Genomic DNA, 21,673 nt, shown 5'->3' on the forward strand with positions numbered 1-21,673 from the left:
GACAGGTTCCTGGAGTTGCTGCCATATGCTGGGCTGAATTTGGACACAGATCAAAAGAAGTCAAGTAGATATATTATGAGGCTGCACTCCAGGTATTCCTCTTTGGTACAGTCTGCAGAGAGGGAGAGTTTCCACGCCATAGTGGATATGGCTAGGAGAATGGAGGCTAGTGCTATCGTTGAGGGGAAGGTAAAACAGTCAGTGGCACAGTCTTCTGGTTCCAAGACCCCAGGTGGGGAAAGGTTAGACTCTTCTTCTCTGAGTACAGCAGTTGCAGGCAGTAAGAAGTGGGACAGAGGCCACAGAAAATCTAAGAAGAATAAGTTCTGGAACAAGATCAAGTCAGGTCTGGGTTTAGGCAGTGGCTCAAGCTCTGGCGCAGAGGTTACAGCATGTATGAGATGTGGGAGACCACACAAGGGAGTATGTCTGGCAGGGACAAACACATGTTTCAGGTGCGGACAGGCGGGTCATTTGGCTCGAGATTGTCCTAGAGCAGCCTTTGCAGCACCGTCTCAGCAGACAGCCTCCGACAGTGTGGTGCAGCCAGTAGCTCCAGCCGCAACACAGGTCAGTGGCAGAGGCAGGGGGAGAGGGTCAGCCTCTTCATCAGCAGGATACAGAGGTGAAGGTCCATCAGCTCCGGCACGGATCTTCACTATGACTCAGCAGGAGGCTAGCACATCCAACACCGTGGTGGCAGGTAATCTCATCATTGGTTGTTCTGATGTGTATGCCTTAATGGACCCGGGTGCATCTCATTCTTTTGTTGCTCCGAGAGTCGTGGAGAGGGTAGGATTGATGGTCTCTGGGTTAGAGTGTCCCCTATGGGTCAGTGGACCCAAGTGTGACCCGTCAGTGGCAGAGGCAGTCTGCCAGTGTAGTCCAGTTTTCATAGAGGGAAGATGCCTTTCCGCCGACCTCGTGGTTCTAGATTTGACAGATTTTGACGTCATTCTAGGGATGGATTGGTTATCGACCCATGGTGCTACCTTGGACTGTAGAGACAAGGTAGTCAGATTCAGAGATCAGGATGGGTCAGAGGTCGTCTTCAGAGGAGACAAGAGGGGTACACCTAGAGGTCTGATCTCAGCTCTTCAGGCTCGTAGGTTGCTTAGGAGGGGATGTCAGGGGTTTCTAGCTCATGTGAGAGAGTTAGATAGTTATGTCAGAGAGCCCGCCTCAGTGCCTGTGGTGAGTGAGTTCTTAGATGTTTTCCCAGACGAGCTGCCAGGGTTACCACCTGCTAGGGAGATAGAGTTCGAGATTGAGTTAATGCCTGGTACCAGACCGATCTCTATCCCTCCCTACAGGATGGCACCAGCTGAATTGAAAGAACTGAAAGAACAGTTGCAAGAGCTGGTAGATAAGGGTTTCATCCGACCGAGTACTTCACCTTGGGGTGCTCCGGTTTTATTTGTGAGGAAGAAGGATGGATCCCTCAGACTTTGTATCGACTACAGACAGTTGAACAAGGTCACTACCAAGAACAAGTACCCTTTGCCGAGGATCGACGATCTATTCGACCAGCTAGCAGGAGCAAGTTGTTTCTCCAAAATAGATCTGAGATCAGGGTACCATCAGTTGAGGATAAGGAATGAAGATATACCGAAGACAGCTTTCAGGACCAGGTATGGGCACTATGAGTTCCTTGTGATGCCGTTTGGGCTGACCAACGCCCCTGCAGCATTCATGGACCTCATGAACAGAGTATTCAGTCAGTATCTGGATCACTTCGTTATTGTCTTCATAGATGATATCTTAGTGTATTCCCGAAATGCAGAGGAGCATGCCCATCACCTGAGGACAGTTTTGCAGACCTTGAGAGAGCATGGCTTGTATGCCAAGTTCTCCAAGTGTGAGTTTTGGCTTAGGAGCATATCATTCTTGGGGCACATTGTGTCAGAACAGGGTATTGAAGTAGACCCCAAGAAGGTAGAGGCTGTAGCTAACTGGCCTAGACCCACCACAGTGACCGAGATCAAGAGTTTTCTGGGTTTAGCAGGTTACTACAGGAGGTTCGTTCAGGACTTCTCAAAGATTGCTGCTCCTATGACCAAATTGACAAAGAAGAATCAGAAGTTCATATGGACCGATCAGTGTGAGGAAAGCTTTGAGGAGCTTAAGAGGAGGTTGACTTCAGCACCGGTGTTAGCTCTGCCAAAAAGTGATGATGACTTCTCAGTATATTGTGATGCGTCCCGTGTGGGACTGGGTTGTGTGCTAATGCAAAATGAGAGGGTGATCGCTTATGCTTCTAGACAGCTGAAGAAGCATGAGCTGAATTACCCCACACATGACCTGGAAATGGCAGCAGTGATCTTTGCACTCAAGATGTGGAGGCATTACCTTTATGGGGTAAAGTGTGAGATCTTCACAGATCATAAGAGCCTGCAGTACATCCTGAGTCAGAGAGAACTGAACATGAGGCAGAGGAGATGGGTAGAGCTGTTGAGTGACTATGATTGCAAGATTCAGTACCATCCGGGTAAGGCGAATGTTGTGGCAGACGCCCTAAGCCGGAAATCACTCGGCAGTCTATCCCACATTTCAGCAGAGAGGAGGCCGGTGGTAAAGGAGTTCCACAGACTTATGAGTGAGGGATTACAGTTGGAGTTGTCTGGCACAGGTGCCTTAGTGGCTCAGATGAGAGTGACACCCGTGTTTCTGGAGCAGGTAGCTCAGAAACAGCATGAGGACCCAGAGTTGGTCAGGATAGCCAGAACGGTTCAGTCAGGCCAGAGTAATGAGTTCAAGTTTGATGATAAGGGGATCCTCCGCTACGGGAACAGATTATGTGTGCCAGATGACATTGGTCTGAAGGGAGATATTATGGGGGAAGCCCATAATACCAGGTATAGTGTTCACCCTGGAGCCACCAAGATGTATCAGGATCTGAAGGGAGTGTATTGGTGGCCAGCTATGAAGAAGGACGTGGCACTGTTCGTGTCAGCCTGCGATGTGTGTCAGAGGGTGAAACTAGAGCATCAGAAGCCGGCTGGAATGTTGAATCCACTACCGATTCCAGAGTGGAAATGGGAGAATATAGCTATGGACTTCGTAGTGGGGTTACCGGCGACGTCCAACAGATTAGGCTCCATATGGGTGATTGTGGACAGACTCACAAAATCTGCTCACTTCATCCCTGTCAGGAGTGGTTACTCTGTGGACAAGTTGGCGCAGGTGTACGTAGATGAGATTGTCAGACTGCATGGGGTCCCGGTATCTATAGTGTCAGATAGAGGGCCCCAGTTCACCTCCAGGTTTTGGCGGAGTCTGCAGAACGCTATGGGTACCAGATTAGACTTCAGCACTGCCTTCCACCCACAGACAGACGGACAGTCAGAGAGGACCATCCAGACAATAGAGGATATGCTCAGAATGTGTGTGCTAGATTTTGGCGGTTCTTGGAGGCAACATCTACCTTTGGTGGAGTTTGCCTACAATAACAGCTATCATGCTAGCATAGGGATGGCTCCATATGAAGCTTTATATGGGAGGAAGTGCAGATCACCTATCTGCTGGGAGGAAGTAGGAGAGAGGACTCTTGCGGGTCCAGAGTTAGTAGAGCTTACCAGCAGGGTGGTACCCATAATCAGAGAGAGGATCAAGACTGCTGCTAGTCGACAGAAGAGTTATGCAGATATCCGCAGAAGACAGCTAGAGTTTCAGGAGGGGGATTTGGTTTTGCTCAAGGTGTCTCCTATGAAAGGAGTGGTTCGGTTCGGGAAGAAGGGTAAGTTAGCTCCACGGTACATCGGTCCTTTCGAGGTGCTTCAGAGGGTCGGTAATGTGTCGTACAAGCTAGACTTGCCTGCTTCGATGGAGAGAATCCATCCGGTTTTCCATGTTTCTCTGTTACGGAAGTACGTGTCAGATCCGAGCAAGGTTCTTAGTGAGCCTGATGTAGAGATCCAAGAGGATCTCACCTATGTAGAACAGCCAGTGCGGATCCTAGACACTCAGATCAGAAAGCTGAGGAACAAGGAAATCCCGATGGTGAAAGTCCTTTGGAACCACCACAATATTGAAGAATGCACCTGGGAGACACGGGAGTCCATGCTCCAGCAATACCCCCATCTGTTTTGAGGTGAGTGTTAGTTGTTCTATGTGTTGCATGTATGATATATTGTATGCTATGTGGTATGTTATGATTGATGCCATGCTTTGTATGTTAGTTGAGGAACATTCGGGGACGAATGTTCTTAAGGGGGGGAGAATGTAATACCCGGCTAGACTCCGGTATCGGAATCACTACCGTCCGGTGGGACCTCGGATGTCGGAAACCTCTAGAAGGGTAAAACTATGATTTTATGAAATGTTTTCATGTATTTCATGTTTTAAGTATGAAAATTTAATGAGTTTTTGCATGAAAATAGCATTGGAGGAAAACTCAGGTTCGGCCGCCGAACCTCAAGTTCGGCCGCCGAACATGCATGCTTTCGGAGGGACTTTAGGCGCCCGAAAGTTTTGAGTGAGGGAAATGCAGGTTCGGCCGCCGAACTCCAAGTTCGGCCGCCGAACCTTGCATGCATGCGGAGGCACTTTCGGCCCCCGAACGTGGCCTGGCCAGCCACCTATAAAAGGGGCACTTAGCCGAAATGGGAGAGTTTTCTCCCATTTTCGACCTCAGCGAGCTTCCGACCTCCCTCTCCCAAATCTTGTGTTTTTCCTTCAATCCCCACCATTTTCTTTGAGTTGTAAGGTTCCACAAAAGTTTTTGAGTGTTTTTAAGCAAGTTTGGAGCTTGGAAGTCTTGGAGCTAAATCCCTCTATTTTCCGAGCTAGGGTCGTTCTTCCTCTAGATCTTCAAGAGGTAAGCCTCGATCTATGCTTCTCCTATGTTTTATGAAAGTTTTATGCAAGTTGATGGGGTAGAATGCATGTTTAGGATATGTGTATGTTTATGGGTATAATGTATGCTTTGATGAACAATGTATGTTGATGTTTGTGTGTTTGAAGTGTTGTAGATGGGGTATATTATAGTTTGAGACCCCTAGGTGTGATGTATGATGTGTATGCATGTGTTGAAACAAGTTTATGCATGTTTTGAGGTATTTTGGAGGCTGTGGACACAAGGGAACCAAGTTTCTGCCCTTCGGCAGAAACTCAGGTTCGGCCGCCGAAGTGACTTTCGGCCGCCGAACCCCCTTGTGGGGGCAGTTTCGGCTGCCGAAGCCTGCCCCCGAAACTCAAGTTTCGTCTCTGTCTGGGAGGTTCGGCCGCCGAAGGTGCCGCCGAACCTGCCTGACTTTCGTCTCTGGAGGGACTTTCGGCCGCCGAACCTGCCGCCGAAAGTGCCCTGTTTAGCCGTTTCTTGCTTGATTTCATGTGGTGTTTCAGGATGTTTTAGGGGGGTTTTTGGGGAGTATTTTAGAGTCATGTTCATGTATGTTTGGTGCCTCATCTGAGTCCACCTGTGTAGGTTCGGACCCGAGGAACCGAGACCCCCGGTTGTGAGATAGTCGTTCTGAGTTCGTTGTTAAAGCTTCAGTTACCAGGTGAGTGGAACAACCCCTTAAGCTTTAAAGTAAACGAATAAATGAATGAATCATAAAGCATTGCCCATGCATCATTATGCTATGCAATATTAGGTTGTATGCATTAGAATTCACGAATATGTTGCATTGCATACTTTGTTGTTGATGTGGATGAATGTTGAATGATCCATTAGCCCTTGTATGTCATGATAGCCTATGTGAGTCCAGGTGTGCCTGCTACGGCTCTACGCCCCTGGCACTATGACTGATTATGGAAGTCCGGGTGTGCCTGCTACGGCTCTACGCCCCCGGCATGTATAAGTAAGAAAGATAGGGGCTAAATGGTGACAAGTTCATCCTTGTTGTGAAATGTTTGTGTTATGGCGCATACATGAAAGCATGAATAAGAAAAAGTTAATTGATAATAATAATAATAATAAAATGAATAATAATGTACCTAAAAATGGAGGAATTAAAACAAATGTTTTTAGTTTCTGCTCACTGGGCTCTAGTAGCTCACCCCACTCCCTTTATCCCCAAAGTTGCAGGTACAGGATAGATCAAGAAGTCGGCTAGAGTGAAGTCAAGCCTTGTATGTTGTAATAGATAGTAGTGGACATGAATGTGATGTAATGAGTAATTATGACCATGTAATGTAATGTAATGATGATGATGATGATTGAGGATTAGTGTGTGCTTGACCCTATGTTTATGGTTATTTCCCTTGGCACATGATCTATAGAAATGTTTTTATGATGTATTTGATAGTCCAAGCTTATCGAAGGATGAAATACCCCATTGGAGCATTTGATGAGGACTCCAGTGGTGGTTATGTTATTGGTTGTGCACATGTTCAGGTTAAGCTTGGAAAAAGAAAGAAAAAGTTTACAGCTTTATGTATGTTGATCATGTATGGGATATTATAGGTTACAGGAGGTATGCTTGGCTTGCTACGGGTCCCGGCGGCCTTAAGCCGATCTGGATCCTAGCGCCGGTAACGGGTCGGATTTCCGGGTCGTTACAGGTGCATCTCATTCTTTTATTGCTCCGAGGGCCGTAGAGAGGTTGGGATTAATGGTCTCTGGGTTAGAGTGTCCTCTCTGGGTCAGTGGACCCAAGTGTGATCCATCAGTGGCAGAGTCAGTCTGTCAGTGTAGTCCAGTTTTTGTTGAGGGGAGATGCATGTCCGCCGACCTTGTGGTTCTAGAGTTGACAGATTTTGACGTCATTCTAGGGATGGACTGGTTATCTACCCATGGCGCTACCTTGGACTGCAGGGACAAGGTAGTCAGGTTCAGAGGTCAGGATGGATCAGAGGTCGTCTTCAGAGGAGACAGGAGGGGTACACCTAGAGGTTTGATCTCATCTCTTCAGGCTCGTAGGTTGCTTAGGAGGGAATGTCAGGGGTATTTGGCTCATGTGAGAGAGCTAGACAGTCAGATTAGAGAGCCCGCCGCAGTGCCAGTGGTCAATGAGTTTTTAGATGTGTTCCCAGACGAGTTAACAGGTTTACCACCTGTTAGGGAGATAGAGTTCGAGATTGAATTGATGCCTGGAACTAGACCGATCTCTATCCCTCCCTACAGGATGGCACCAGCTGAGTTGAAAGAATTGAAAGAACAGTTGCAAGAGTTGGTAGACAAGGGCTTCATCCGACCGAGTACCTCACCCTGGGGTGCTCCAGTACTGTTTGTGAGAAAGAAGGATGGATCCCTTAGACTTTGTATCGACTACAGGCAGTTGAACAAAGTCACTATAAAGAACAAGTACCCATTGCCAAGGATCGATGATCTATTCGACCAGCTAGCAGGAGCGGGTTGTTTCTCCAAGATAGATCTGAGATCAGGGTACCATCAGCTGAGGATAAGGGAAGAGGACGTACCGAAGACAGCATTTAGGACCAGATATGGGCATTATGAGTTCCTTGTGATGCCGTTCGGGTTGACAAACGCCCCTGCAGCATTCATGGATCTCATGAACAGGGTTTTCAGACAGTATCTGGATCACTTTGTTATTGTCTTTATAGATGATATCTTAGTGTATTCCAGGAATGCAGAGGAGCATGCCCATCATCTGAGGATAGTTCTGCAGACCTTGAGGGAACATGGCTTGTATGCCAAGTTCTCCAAGTGTGAGTTCTGGTTGAGGAGCATCTCGTTCTTGGGGCATGTAGTATCAGAGAACGGAATTGAAGTAGACCCCAAGAAGATAGAGGCTGTGACTAACTGGCCTAGACCCACTTCAGTGACAGAGATCAGAAGTTTCTTGGGTTTGGCTGGTTATTACAGGAGGTTCGTTCAGGACTTCTCGAAGATTGCAGCTCCTCTAACCAGATTGACCAGAAAGAACCAGAGGTTCGTATGGACCGATTAGTGTGAAGAAAGTTTTGAGGAGCTCAAGAAGAGGTTAACTTCAGCACCAGTGTTAGCTCTGCCGACTAGTAATGATGACTTCACAGTGTTCTGTGATGCATCCAGAGTAGGCTTGGGTTGTGTGTTGATGCAGAATGGCAGGGTGATCGCTTACGCCTCTAGACAACTGAAGAGGCATGAGTTGAATTACCCCACACACGATCTTGAGATGGCAGCAGTCATCTTTGCACTCAAGATGTGGAGGCACTACCTCTATGGGGTGAAATGTGAGATCTTTACAGATCATAAGAGCCTGCAGCACATCTTGAGCCAGAAAGAACTGAATTTGAGACAGAGGAGGTGGGTAGAACTGCTGAGCGACTATGATTGCAAGATCCAGTACCATCCGGGTAAGGCTAATGTAGTAGCGGACGCCTTGAGCCGGAAATCACTTGGCAGTTTATCCCATATCACGGCAGAGAGGAGGCCAGTGGTGAAGGAGTTTTACAAGCTCATGAATGAAGGTCTACAGTTAGAGTTGTCTGGTACAGGTGCTTTGATTGCACAGATGAGAGTGACACCCGTGTTTCTGGAGCAGGTGGCTCAGAAACAGCATGAGGACCCAGAGTTAGTGAAGATTGCCAGGACTGTTCAGTCAGGCAAAGATAGTGAGTTCAGATTTGACAGTAAGGGGATCCTCCGCTATGGGAATAGATTATGTGTACCAGATGACATAGGGCTTAAGGGAGACATTATGAGAGAGGCTCATAATGCAAGATACAGCGTTCACCCTGGAGCCACCAAAATGTATCAGGATCTGAAAAGAGTATATTGGTGGCCAGCTATGAAGAGGGAAGTGGCACAATTTGTGTCAGCCTGCGAGGTATGTCAGAGGGTGAAGCTGGAACATCAGAAGCCGGCTGGAATGCTTAACCCGCTACCTATTCCAGAGTGGAAATGGGAGAATATAGCTATGGACTTCGTAGTGGGGTTACCGGCAACGTCCAACAGATTAGACTCCATATGGGTGATTGTGGACAGACTTACTAAATCTGCTCACTTCATTCCAGTTAGGAGCAACTACTCTGTGGATAAGTTAGCGCAAGTGTATGTTGACGAGATTGTCAGACTGCATGGGGTCCCGGTATCTATAGTGTCAGATAGAGGGCCCCAGTTCACCTCCAGGTTTTGGCGGAGTCTGCAGAGTGCTATGGGTACCAGATTGGATTTCAGTACTGCCTTCCATCCCCAGACCGATGGACAGTCAGAAAGGACCATCCAGACAATAGAAGATATGCTCAGAATGTGTGTGCTAGATTTTGGCGGTTCTTGGAGGCAGCATCTACCTTTGGTGGAGTTTGCCTATAATAACAGCCATCATGCTAGCATCGGGATGGCTCCATATGAAGCTTTGTATGGGAGGAAGTGCAGATCACCTGTCTGTTGGGAAGAAGTTGGAGAGAGGTCCTTAGCCGGGCCTAAGCTTGTTGAGATCACCAGCAGGGTGGTACCCATTATCAGAGAAAGGATCAAGACTGCTATGAGTAGGCAGAAGAGTTATGCAGACATTCGCAGGAGACAGGTAGAGTTTCAGGAGGGAGATCTGGTATTGCTCAAGGTGTCTCCTATGAAAGGAGTGGTTCGGTTCGGGAAGAAAGGTAAGCTAGCTCCACGGTACATCGGGCCCTTTGAGGTCTTGCAAAAGGTTGGGAATGTATCGTATAAGCTGGACTTGCCTGCTTCTATGGAAAGAATCCATCCGGTTTTCCATGTTTCCATGTTAAGAAAGTACGTGTCAGATCCGAGCAAGGTTCTTAGTGAGCCTGATGTGGAGATCCAAGAGGATCTCACTTATGTTGAGCAGCCAGTGCGGATCCTAGACACACAGATCAGAAAGTTGAGGAACAAGGAAATCCCGATGGTTAAAGTCCTTTGGAACCACCACAACATGGAAGAATGCACTTGGGAGACACGGGAGTCCATGCTCCAGCAGTACCCTCATCTCTTTTAAGGTTAGAATCTCTTTGTGTTTGTATGTATGTTATGATGTATGTTATGATGTATGCTATGCATGTGTTAGTTGAGGAACATTCGGGGACGAATGTTCTTAAGGGGGGGAGAATGTAATACCCGGCTAGACTCCGGTATCGGAATTCCTACCGATCAGTGGGATTTGGATGTCGGAAATCTCTAGAAGGGTAAAACCAGGTTTTTATAAAACGTTTTCATGTATTTTAATGTTTTTAAGTATGAAATTAAATGAGTTTTGCATGAAAAGTTTTTGGAGGAAAACCCAGGTTCGGCCGCCGAAAGTCAAGTTCGGCCGCCGAACATGCATGCGTTTTGGAGGCACGTTAGGCCCCCGAAAGCCTGAGTGAGGAAAGTGCAGGTTCGGCCGCCGAACCTCATGTTCGGCCGCCGAACATTGCATGGATGCGGAGGCACATTCGGCCCCCGAACGTGGTCTGGCCAACCACTATAAAAGGGTCCCTTAGCCGAAAACGGGCGAGCTTTTTCCCCATTTTCGGCCAAGGTGAGTCTCCGCCGCCCCCTCACCCATCTTTGATGTTTTTCCTCTAAATCTCTCAAGGTTTTCACTTGTTTTCACTTTATTTTGAAGATTTGAGCTTTTGAGCAAAGTTTTGGAGCTTGGGAGACTCAGGAGCCCATTTGCTTGGATCTCCGAGTTTAGGTCGTCTCTCTCTCGATCTTCAAGAGGTAAGAGCCGATCTTGAGCTCAATGTATGTTTTTGACAAGTTCTAAGTGGATTTATGGGGTAGAAATGCATGTTAGGGTTATTTGAATATTTGGGTTTATGTTATGATTTTGAACAATGTATGTTGGTTTTTGTGTGTTTGAAGTGTTGTAGTTGGGGTATATGATAGTTTGAGACCCCTAGGTGTGATGTATGATGAGTATGCATGTTTTAGAACTAGTTTTTTTGCATGATTTGAGCTTGGGAGGGGAAATGTGCATAGAGGAGCTGAGTTTCTGCCCTTCGGGAGAAGCTCAGGTTCGGCCGCCGAAGTAACTTTCGGCCGCCGAACCCCCTTTGTGGAGGCAGCATTCGGCTGCCGAAGTTGCCCCCGAAAAGAGACTTTCGTCTCTGTCTGGGACTTTCGGCCGCCGAAGGTGCCGCCGAAAGTGCCTGACTTTCGGCTCTGGAGGGACTTTCGGCCGCCGAACCTGCCGCCGAAAGTGCCCTGTCCAGCCATTTCATGCATGTGTTTCTATGATTATTTCATGATGTTCTAGGGGGTTTTTGGGGAGTTTATTAGAGTTATGTTTATATATGTTTGGTCCTTCATTGGAGTCCACCTGTGTAGGTTCGGACCCGAGGAACCGAGGACCCCAGCAGTGAGATAGGTGCTTCAGAGTCTGTAGAGCTTCAGCCAGAGGTGAGTGGAATTAAACCTTAAGTTTTTTAAATAAATGAAATATAACTTTTTGAGCATGTTCATGCATCATATATGCCATGTGATATTATAGGGTGTTTGCATTAGTAATCACGAATATGTTGCATTGCATAATATGATGTGGATGCGGATTGGCTATTGGATGATCCTCTAGTCCTCCTATGATATGATATGATGAGGATACGGTATGGATTGCCAGTGAGGCCCATTCTACGCCCCTGGACTATGTTAAGAGAAAGACCAGTGAGGCCCATTCTACGCCCCTGGCATATTGGAATGTTATGTTATGTTATGTATGTAAGAGAAAGACCAGTGAGGCCCATTCTACGCCCCTGGCACGATTGGACTATGTTGAGGACTATAGGTGACAGTACCATCCTTATGTGATATGTTTGTGATGTGTTGCATTTCATGGAAGCATGAAATATTTTAATATATGTTTTCTCTATTCTGCTCACTGGGCTTTGTAGCTCACCCCTCTCCTCTAACCCCAGATGTGCAGGTACAGGGTAGATCAGGAGGTTAGCAAGAGTATGGAAGCTATGTTTATGAAATAGTTAGATTGTGGACATGACAATTGTATTATGATGTAATGTAAAAGTGTTTTAAGTTATGTTATGTAATTTGAATATTGAGGATAGAGTTGTGCTTGACCAATACAGATTGTTAATCCCACTTGTATGTACATGGTCTTTATGATATGAGATATGAAGTTATGTTTCAACCAAGCTTATGTATGATGAGATACCCCATTGGAGCATTTGATGAGGGCTCCAGTGGAGGTTTATGTTATGTTTATGTTTATGTACAGGTTGAGCCTGGTTGTTATATGAGAATGTTTACAGGTTTATGAGTATTGGTGATCATGTATGGGATTAAACAGGATTACAGGTTATGTCAGGCTTGCTACGGTTCCCGGCGGCCTTATGCCGATCTGGATCCTAGCGCCGGTAGCGGTCCGGATTTCCAGGCTGTTACAGAAGGTCTCAAGGATCTCTTTTTCTTCTTTTTCTTTTTGTAACTTTTCAAATCTTTTTGAAAAAGGAGGTGGAATCTTGAAACTTACTTGCTGATTTGTATTTTGATGGTGTATTGGTGCGGTTTGCCCAATCGGTTTGGACAAACAGTTTTCTGGCTGCTTCTCTACAGTAGCTTGTCTTTGCACTTGTGAACTTCCTTCATCAGCCTTGACATCCTGGAGCTCTTTCCCACTTCTTAACATGATAGCACTTATATTTTGCCTGGGATTAACTTCAGTTTGGGAAGGTAACTTACCTTGTGATTCAAGCTTGCTTACTGAGGTGACTATTTGTCCCATCTGCTGTTGGAGACTTTGCATAGAATTTGCCAATGACTTCACTACCTCCTTAAGGTGCATATTGGAGCTTGGAGGTGCTGCTTGGGCTTGATTTCTTTGATAGTTCTAGTAGTTGTTAGCCCTAGCATAGCCGAATATCGGATGGTTTCTCTAACCTGAATTGTATGTGTTAGAGTATGGATCATGTCTAGGCTGGCTATTGAATCCTCCAATGGCATTCACTTGCTGGTCATCCTCTTGAAGTGTAGAACATCGATCAGTTGGGTGTCCTACATGTGCAGAAATCCCATATGGCCGAGATTGCTGAAGTTGTTGAGTTGTTGAGCTTGACCTATGACAAGACTTTTCACAGCAGAGGTTAGTTTAGAAATTTGAGAAGTTAGAACAGATGTACTTACCTCATTCACTCCTCTTTGCAGTTGCTTTTCATCTCCATATTGTCTAGAGGCTGCTGCAAGTGTTGAGATCAAGTCTCTGATCGCTCGAGGTGTCCTATCTTCAATGGAACCTCCACATGCTACATCAATGAATTTTCTTTCGGATGGTAGCAAACCTCCATAGAAGAGTTCTATGAGTGATTTATCTGAAATGTCATGTTGAGGACAGCCTGTACCAATCTCTTAAATCTTTTCCAAATATCATACAAATCCTCAGTATCTTTTTGCTTAATGCTACTTATCTCTCTTCTTATGCCTATGGCTTTAGAAGTTGGGAAATATTTATTCAGAAAAGATCTAACCATACCATCCCAAGAAGTGATTGAACCGGGTGATAAGTAAAACAACCAATCTTTGGCATAATCATCAAGTGAAAAGGGGAAAACTCTCAATTTTACATGCTGTTCAGTTATGCCTTGCGGCCTCATGGATGAACATACAATATGAAATTCTTTTAAGTGCTTATGTGGATTCTCATTCTCCAAACCTTTAAATTTAGGTAGTAGATGTATCAAACCTATTTTGAGCTCGAAAGGGACTGTTAGAGGTGGATAGGTGATGCAGAGAGGTGCTTGATCGCCTATAGGGGCTGCCAACTCTCTCAGTGTTCTTTCTCTTGGCATAGGTGGCCTCATTGCTGGATTTTCTTGTATTATATCATTATGGACAGTAGGTTCAGCATTGTTTTCAGCCATCTCTGCAGCTATTTGGTGAAGTTCAGAAGGTGTTGCTTCAGTCTCTGCGATGGCAGGCTCTTCTGTGGTAGGTTCGGCGGTGACTTGCTTCCCAAGCCGTCTGATTGTGCGCTCAATTTCTGGATCATAAAGCAGAGTTTCCTTGTATCTAGATCTGGTCATGAAAGAAAAATAAATTAGTTAAATCAATTCCTTGGCGACGGCGCCAATTTTTGACTGTGCGATTGTCGAAACCGGTCAAAAATAACCTTTTTAGTTATCAACAATTTGACAACTGCAAATAGTGGCAAAAGGATCGAATCCATAGAGAATTGATACTTACCTATTTTCCTTATGAAGACCAAGCAAACAAACTGAAAGTAAATAAACTGAAAGTAAAATAAAAAAGGGGGGTTTTAAGATTGATTGAATTAAACTAATACTGAAAGCAATAAAATAAAGCAAATAATTAAAGTAAAGGGAATTCAAATATGAGAAAAGCTCTAGTTGAAGAATTGGATCCACTTCAGTTGTTGGGATTGATAATTGATACTTAGGTTCATTTGTTTGATTCAATAAATTAGTTATGGAGATGAAAGACGCTTCTCACCACCATATCCCTCCTTAAGCATAAATTAATTAGGGAGGTCCTTTAACTAATCACTAATGAACAAGTTGCCAAGGAATGTCCTTGGGCCTTTGGCATCTAACAACTGTCAATTGCATTAAGAAATAGAGAGACCTAATTCTAGCTACCCAAACGCATGGTGATATTGCTAGATCATGCAATTTCCTTAGTTTTTACACTAAGAGTGTAATACCCGGCTAGTCCCCGGTATCGGAATTCCTACGTTCCGGCGGATTTTCCGTTGGAAGTCGGGATTCGAGGATGTCGGAGCTTGCCCTAAGGGTATAAGAAAGGTTTTTAAGATGTTTTTAAGTGTTTTTTTTATCATGTTTGCATGTTTTGAGTTAAGAAAATTGAGTTTTGAAATGAAAAGGCCAAGGGGACAAAAGCCAGGTTCGGCCGCCGAAGGTGAAGTTCGGCCGCCGAAAGTTGCATGGTTTCGCATGCACGTTAGGCCGCCGAAGGAAGGGTCGGTTGGCCACTACAAAAGCCCCTTTTGCCCGAGACTTGAGTGTTAAACACTCTGTTTTTGGGTCAAAGGTAGGTTCAAGCTCTCCTTGGTGTGATTTCTCATGTTTTCCTCAAATCTTGCATGTTTTAACTTGATTTGAGCTTTGTTTTAGAGATTTGAGCAAAAGGAAGCAAAGTTGAGCACTTGGAGAGTTTGAGTGAGTTTTTCCCCATCTCCAAGCTTGGATCATCAATCCTCTAGTTCTGCAAGAGGTAAGCATGGATCCTCACCTCCCCTTATGTTTAAAGCAAGTTTCAGAAGTTTTGGAGAGGTTTATGGCATGTTTTGGGGTATAAGCATGAGTTTGAGCATATGTTGCTCATATGCGTTTTGTTGTGGTTTTTGGGGCTTGAACTAGTTTTTAGGCCTCTATATGCATGAGTTATGTTATATGTTAGGTGAGAAGTGTTGGTATGCATGTTATGGGTGTTTGCTAGGAGTTTGGAGGCTGAGAGCATGAGTTGTGCTCGGATTCTACCTTTCTGGAGAATCCAGGTTCGGCCGCCGAAGCAAGGTTCGGCCGCCGAACCCCTTGTGGAGGCAGTTTCGGCTGCCAAACCTTGCCCCCGAAAGCTAGGCTTTTGGGTGAGAAAGAGACTTTCGGCCGCCGAAAGAGGAAGTTCGGCCGCCGAAAGTGCATGAGTTTCGTCTCTGGATGAGACTTTCGGCCGCCGAAGGTGCCGCCGAACATGCATGAGTTTCGTCTCTGGAGGGAGGTTTCGGCCGCCGAACCAGCCGCCGAAAGTGCCCAGTCCAGCCTTCTTTTACCCATTTTTCCATGCATGCCTATGATGTTTTAGAGGGGTTTTGGGGAGATAATAAGAGTTATGTTTAAGTAAGTTTGGTCCTCATCTGAGTCCACCTGTGTAGGTACGGACCCGAGAGACCAAGGAGGCCCACAGAGTTAGAGTTACAGAGACTGCTCAGCAGTTGGCAGAGGTGAGTGGAACAGAACTTTATTTTAAAAAGTTAAGAACTGTTTTAGCATGATTCATGCATCATTCATGCCATGTTTATGTAGGATGCTTTGCATTAGTATTCACCAAGTTGATGCATTGCATTAATACTTGTATATGTGGATTGGACCGAGGCGATCTCAATAGCCCATAAGTCTGTCATTATTGTATGTCCTGTGTGAGCTCCTTTGGGGCCGGGCATTTATCTTGGATGAGTCCTGTGTGAGCCCTTATAGGGTCGGGCACCATGAGTAGTTAGTGAAAGACCTGTGTGAGCTCCTTTGGGGGCCGGGCACTGACAGAGGGAGTTTTGGGATCATGTCCAATCCGAGATGTGAAATGTTTGTGCAGTGATCGCATCATATGACAGCATGTTTTAAATGTGATTTTTTATAGATTCCGCTCACTGGGCTTTAGCAGCTCATCCCTCTCCCTAACCCCATTTTACAGGGCCTCAGAGAAGAGAAAGAGAAAGAGATAGCAAGGGTAAAAGGCATATGTAATAGTATAGAGTAGTGGACATGATAATGATGTACAGTACAGAGTTTATGTTATGTAGAGAAATGATGTAATAGCAAGTTATGTATTGAGTTATAGAATTGTGCTTGGCCCTAGTGTATGTTTATCCCTTTGCACATGATCATTTTATGATTGAGATAATGTTGTTATGATGCGCTAGGCTTGGTGCATGGTAGTCTTTCTATCTCTGTAGTTACTGTATGGTACCATAGCAGGTATCACTCTTCGAGTGCATACAGACAGAGCATGCATAGTCCAGGCTTAGTTGATGAGAAAAGTTTCAAGAAAAGAAAAGATAGTCAAGCAAAGAAAAAAATAAAAGAGAAGAGTAAGTAACAGTTTTAAGCTTAAGTATGCTCATGTATGGGTTTTATCAGGTACTTAGAGTTGACAGTAGGCTTACTACGGGTCCCGGCGGCCTTAAGCCGATCTGGATCCTAGTGCCGGTGACGGTCCGGTAAGCGGGCTGTTACAAAGAGTTACTTATGTTTGAATAATCCAAGCAATTACAGAATCAAAACTATCCAAACTAACAAATTATTACCTTGCAATCAAGAATCAATTGGCCTTATTGATCTAAATAACAAAGCAATAATGGAATTAAGCATGAAATTGCATAAATATTGAAAAACAAAAGATAAACAATGTATGTTCAGATCTCCCAATCCATAAAACAACTAAAGTTTTACCTAATCTTCAACTAGAAAAAGGAGTTTCAGCCACTCATGGAAACAAAACTCAAAAAGAAAGAGAAGAAGAAGGGGGGAAGGAGGTGAGGCGGCTTGGAGTGAAGGAGAAGGAGTGGCTGAATGTCCAAGGGTTTGTGTGTGATTGTGCGACACTTGAAGAGATGTATTTATAGCCTTTATGTGCTGCCCTAGCTCTTCCTTGCTGCCCAAGCTTGCTGCCCAATGTTTAACTTGCTGCCCAAGTTGCTTTGATGAGGTGGAGCCTTCTTTTGAATTTTGAATTTTAAATGTGTATCTCATTGAGATTTGGCTTCTTGAATAAGCTGAATTTTGAATTTTGAATGCTCTTGAAGATTTGAAATTTGAATTTCAAATTATTTTCCTTATTTATCTCCTTTTAAGTTGCAACTTGGCATGCTTGTTCTCCTTTGTTCCATTTTAGGCAGTTTTAAGGGCATTCTCTCCAAATTACCTCTTTACACCATTTTCTGCAAAATAAGATCAAAACCACAAAATTAGACAGAAAAAGTGTAAATTAATATTAATAACATCATGATAAAATGGTCTAAATTTGGACTGATCACTCCTACTTCTTCCCAGCAGACGGGTGACCTACACTTCCTCCCATATAGAGCTTCATAAGGAGCCATCCCAATGCTAGCATGGTAACTGTTATTGTAGGCAGACTCCATCAATGGTAGATGTTGCCTCCAAGAACCGCCAAAGTCTAGAACACATATTCTTAACATATCTTCTATTATTTGGATGGTCCTCTCTGACTGTCCATCAGTCTGTGGGTGGAAGGCAGTGCTAAAGTCTAGTCTTGTGACCATAGCATTTTGCAGACTCCGCCAAAACCTAGAGGTAAACTGGGGTCCCCTATCTGATACTATTGATACTGGAGCCCCATGAAGCCTGACAATCTCTTATACATATGCCTGCGCCAATTTGTACACAGAGTAACCACTCCTGACAGGAATGAAGTGAGCAGATTTGATTAATCTGTCCACTATTACCCATATAGAGTCTAGTCTGTTGGACATTGCTGGTAATCCCACTACGAAATCCATTGCCACATTTTCCCATTTTTATTTTGGAATCGGTAGTGGGTTGAGCATCCCAACTGGCTTCTGATGCTCCAGCTTCACCCTCTGACATGTTTCACAAGCGGACATAAATTGCACCACTTCCCTCTTCATAGCTGGCCACCAATAAACTCTCTTCCGATCCTGATACATTTTGGTGGCCCCAGGGTGAACATTGTACCTGGCATTATGAGCTTCCCTCATAATGTCTCCCTTCAAACTTACGTCATCTGGTATACATAATCTATTTTCGTAACAGAGGATCCCTTTGTTGTCGAATCTAAACTCACCATTCTTGCCTGTCTGAATAGTTCTCGCTATTTTCACCAACTCGGAGTCCTCATGCTGTTTCTGTGCCACTTGATCCAAAAACATGGGTGTCACTCTCATCTGAGCTACTAGTGCACCTGTACCAGACAACTCTAGCTATAAACCCTCATTAATGAGCTTGTAAAATTCCCTCACCACCGGTCTTCTTTCTGCTGTAATATGGGATAAACTGCCAAGTGATTTCCGGCTGAGAGCATCTGCCACTACATTTGTCTTACCCGGATGATACTGGATCTTGCAATCATAATCATTAAGCAGTTCCACCCATCTTCTCTGCCTCAAGTTCAACTCTATCTGACTCAAGATGTATTGCAAACTCTTATAATCTGTAAAGATCTCACATTTTACCCCATAGAAGTAATGCCTCCATATATTGAGTGCAAAAATCACAGCTGCCATCTCTAGATCATGTGTAGGATAATTCAACTCGTGCTTCTTTAGCTGTCTAGAAGCATAAGCAATTACTCTCTCATTCTGCATCAACACACAACCTAGTCCCACCCAGGATACATCACAAAACACTGTGAAATCCTCATAACTGGTAGGCAGAGCTAACACCGGTGCTGATGTCAGTCTTCTCTTTAGCTCTTCAAAACTTTCTTTACACTGTTCTGACCAAATAAACCTCTGATTCTTTTTGGTCAACCTGGTCATAGGAGTAGCAATTTTTGAGAAATCCTAGACAAATCTCCTGTAGTAACCTGCCAAATCCAAAAAGCTTTTAATCTCTGTCACTGTAGTGGTTCTGGACCAGTTAGCTACATCTTCTACTTTCTTGGGGTCCACCTCGATTCCCTTTTCTGACACCACATGCCCCAAGAAAGAGATACTCCTCAACCAGAACTCACATTTAGAGAACTTGGCATACAAGCCGTGTTCCCTTAAGGTCTGCAATACAATCCTCAGATGATGGGCATGCTCCTCTACGTTTCTGCAATACACCAAGATATCGTCAATGAAAGCAATAACAAAGTGATCCAGAAACTGGCTAAAAACTCTGTTCATGAGATCCATGAATGCTGCAGGGGCATTGGTTAACCCGAACGACATTACTAGGAACTCATAATGCCCATATCTGGTCCTGAAAGCTGTCTTGGGTACATCTTCTTCTCTGACTCTCAGCTGTTGATACCTCGATCTTAAATCTATCTTCAAAAAATAACCGGCTCCTGCTAATTGGTCAAACAAATCATCGATCCTGGCTAACGGATACTTATTCTTAGTAGTGACTTTGTTCAACTGTCTGTAGTCGATACAAAGCTTTAGGGATCAATCCTTCTTTTTCACAAACAAAACCGAAGCACCCCAGGGTGAGGTACTAGATCGGATGAAACCTTTATCTACCAATTCTTGCAACTGTTCTTTCAACTCCTTTAACTTTACAGGTGCCATCCTGTAGGGAGGAATAGAGATGGGTTTGGTTCCGGGCATTACTTCAATTTCGAACTCTATCTCCCTAGCAGGTGGTAAACCTGGTAGCTCGTCTGGGAAAACATCGAGAAACTCTCTAACCACGGGCACTGAAGCTGGTTCCCTAACCTGACCATTTAATTCTCTGACATGTGCAAGAAACCCCTAATGACCCCTCTAAAGCAACCTATGAGCCTGCAGGGTAGATATCAAACCTCTAGGCATACCTATCCTGTCTCTTTTGAAGACGGCCTCTGATCCATCTTGTTCTCTAAACCTGACTACCTTGTCTCTGTAGACCAAGGTAGCACCATGAGTAGAGAGCCAATCCATCCCTAGAATGACATCAAAATCAGTCAATTCTAGAATCACAAGGTCAGCTGGAAGGCACTTATCCTCAACAAAAACTGGATTGAACCGGCAGACTGACTCTGCCATAGATGGATCACACTTAGGCCCACTGACCCAAATAGGATACTCTAACCTAGAAGCTATCAAACCCAAACTCTTTACGGCTCTCGGAGAAACAAAAGAATGAAAGGCACTAGGGTTTATAAGAGCATACACATCAGAACACCTAATAGTGAGTTTACCTGACACCACCGTGTTCGATGTGTTGGCCTCCTATTGAGTCATGGTGAACATCCGTGCTGGAGTTAAAGGACTGATCAGTCCAAATTTAGACCATTTTATCATGATGTTATTGATGTTAATTTACACTTTTTCTGCCTAATTTTGTTATTTTGATCTTATTTTGCAGAAAATGGTGTAAAGAGATAATTTGGAGAAAATGCCCTTAAAACTGCCTAAAATGGAACAAAGGAGAGAAAGCATGCCAAGTTGCAACTGAAGAGGAGATAAACAAGGAAAGTAATTTGAAATTCAAATTTCAAATTTCCAAGAGCATTCAAAATTCAAAATTCAAGATTCAGCTTATTAAGGAAAGTGCTAAATAAGGAAAGTGGCAAATAAGGAAAGTGGCAAATAAGGAAAGTGCAGTCAGCAGAACAATTTGAAATTCAAATTTCAAATCTTCAAGAATCTCTTTCCTTATTGAGGAAGCCAAATCTCAAGAAGATGCACATTCAAAATTTGAAATTCAAAATTCAGCTTGTTAAGGAAGCCAAAGAAGACATACTTGCCCCCCAAGTCTTGCACATTCAAAATTCAAAATTCAAAAAGAGGCTCCACCTCACTAATGTACACTTGGGCGGCAAGGGCAGCAACTTGGGCAGCAAGGAAGACCAACTTGGGCAGCAAGGAGAACTAGAGCAATACTTTCAATTATAGAAAGACAAATAAGGAGCCTCCCCATGCTTTTTCTACTCTCCCTTAGACACACATATAGGATTGCAAGTGGCCACATCTCTTCTTCATCTCCTTTCTTTTGTTTTGTGTTTTGTTTCAGCCATGAGTGGCTAAAACCTTTATTTCTAGTTGAAGATCGATTGATACTTTAGTTGATTTATGGATTAGGAGATCTGAACACACATTGTTTAACTTTTATTTTTCAATATTCATGCAATCTCATGCTTAATTCCATTGTTGCTTTGTTATTTTGATCAATATGGCCAATTGATTCTTGATTGCAAGGTAATAAATTGTTAGTTTGGACAGTTTTAAGTCCGTAATTGCTTAGATTGTTCAAACACAAGTAACTCTTGGTGTAAAAACTAAGAAAATTGCATGATCTAGCAATATCACCATGCCTTTGGATAGCTAGAATTAGGTCTCTCTACTTCTTAATGCGATTGACAGTTGTTAGATGCCTAAGGCCCAAGGACATTCCTTGGCAACTTGTTGATTAGTGATTGGTTAGAGGACATTCCCTAATTAATTTATACTTAAGGAGAGATATGGTGCTGAGA

Source organism: Manihot esculenta, chromosome 9, assembly GCF_001659605.2.
Source record: "Manihot esculenta cultivar AM560-2 chromosome 9, M.esculenta_v8, whole genome shotgun sequence".
Lineage (NCBI taxonomy): Eukaryota > Viridiplantae > Streptophyta > Magnoliopsida > Malpighiales > Euphorbiaceae > Manihot > Manihot esculenta.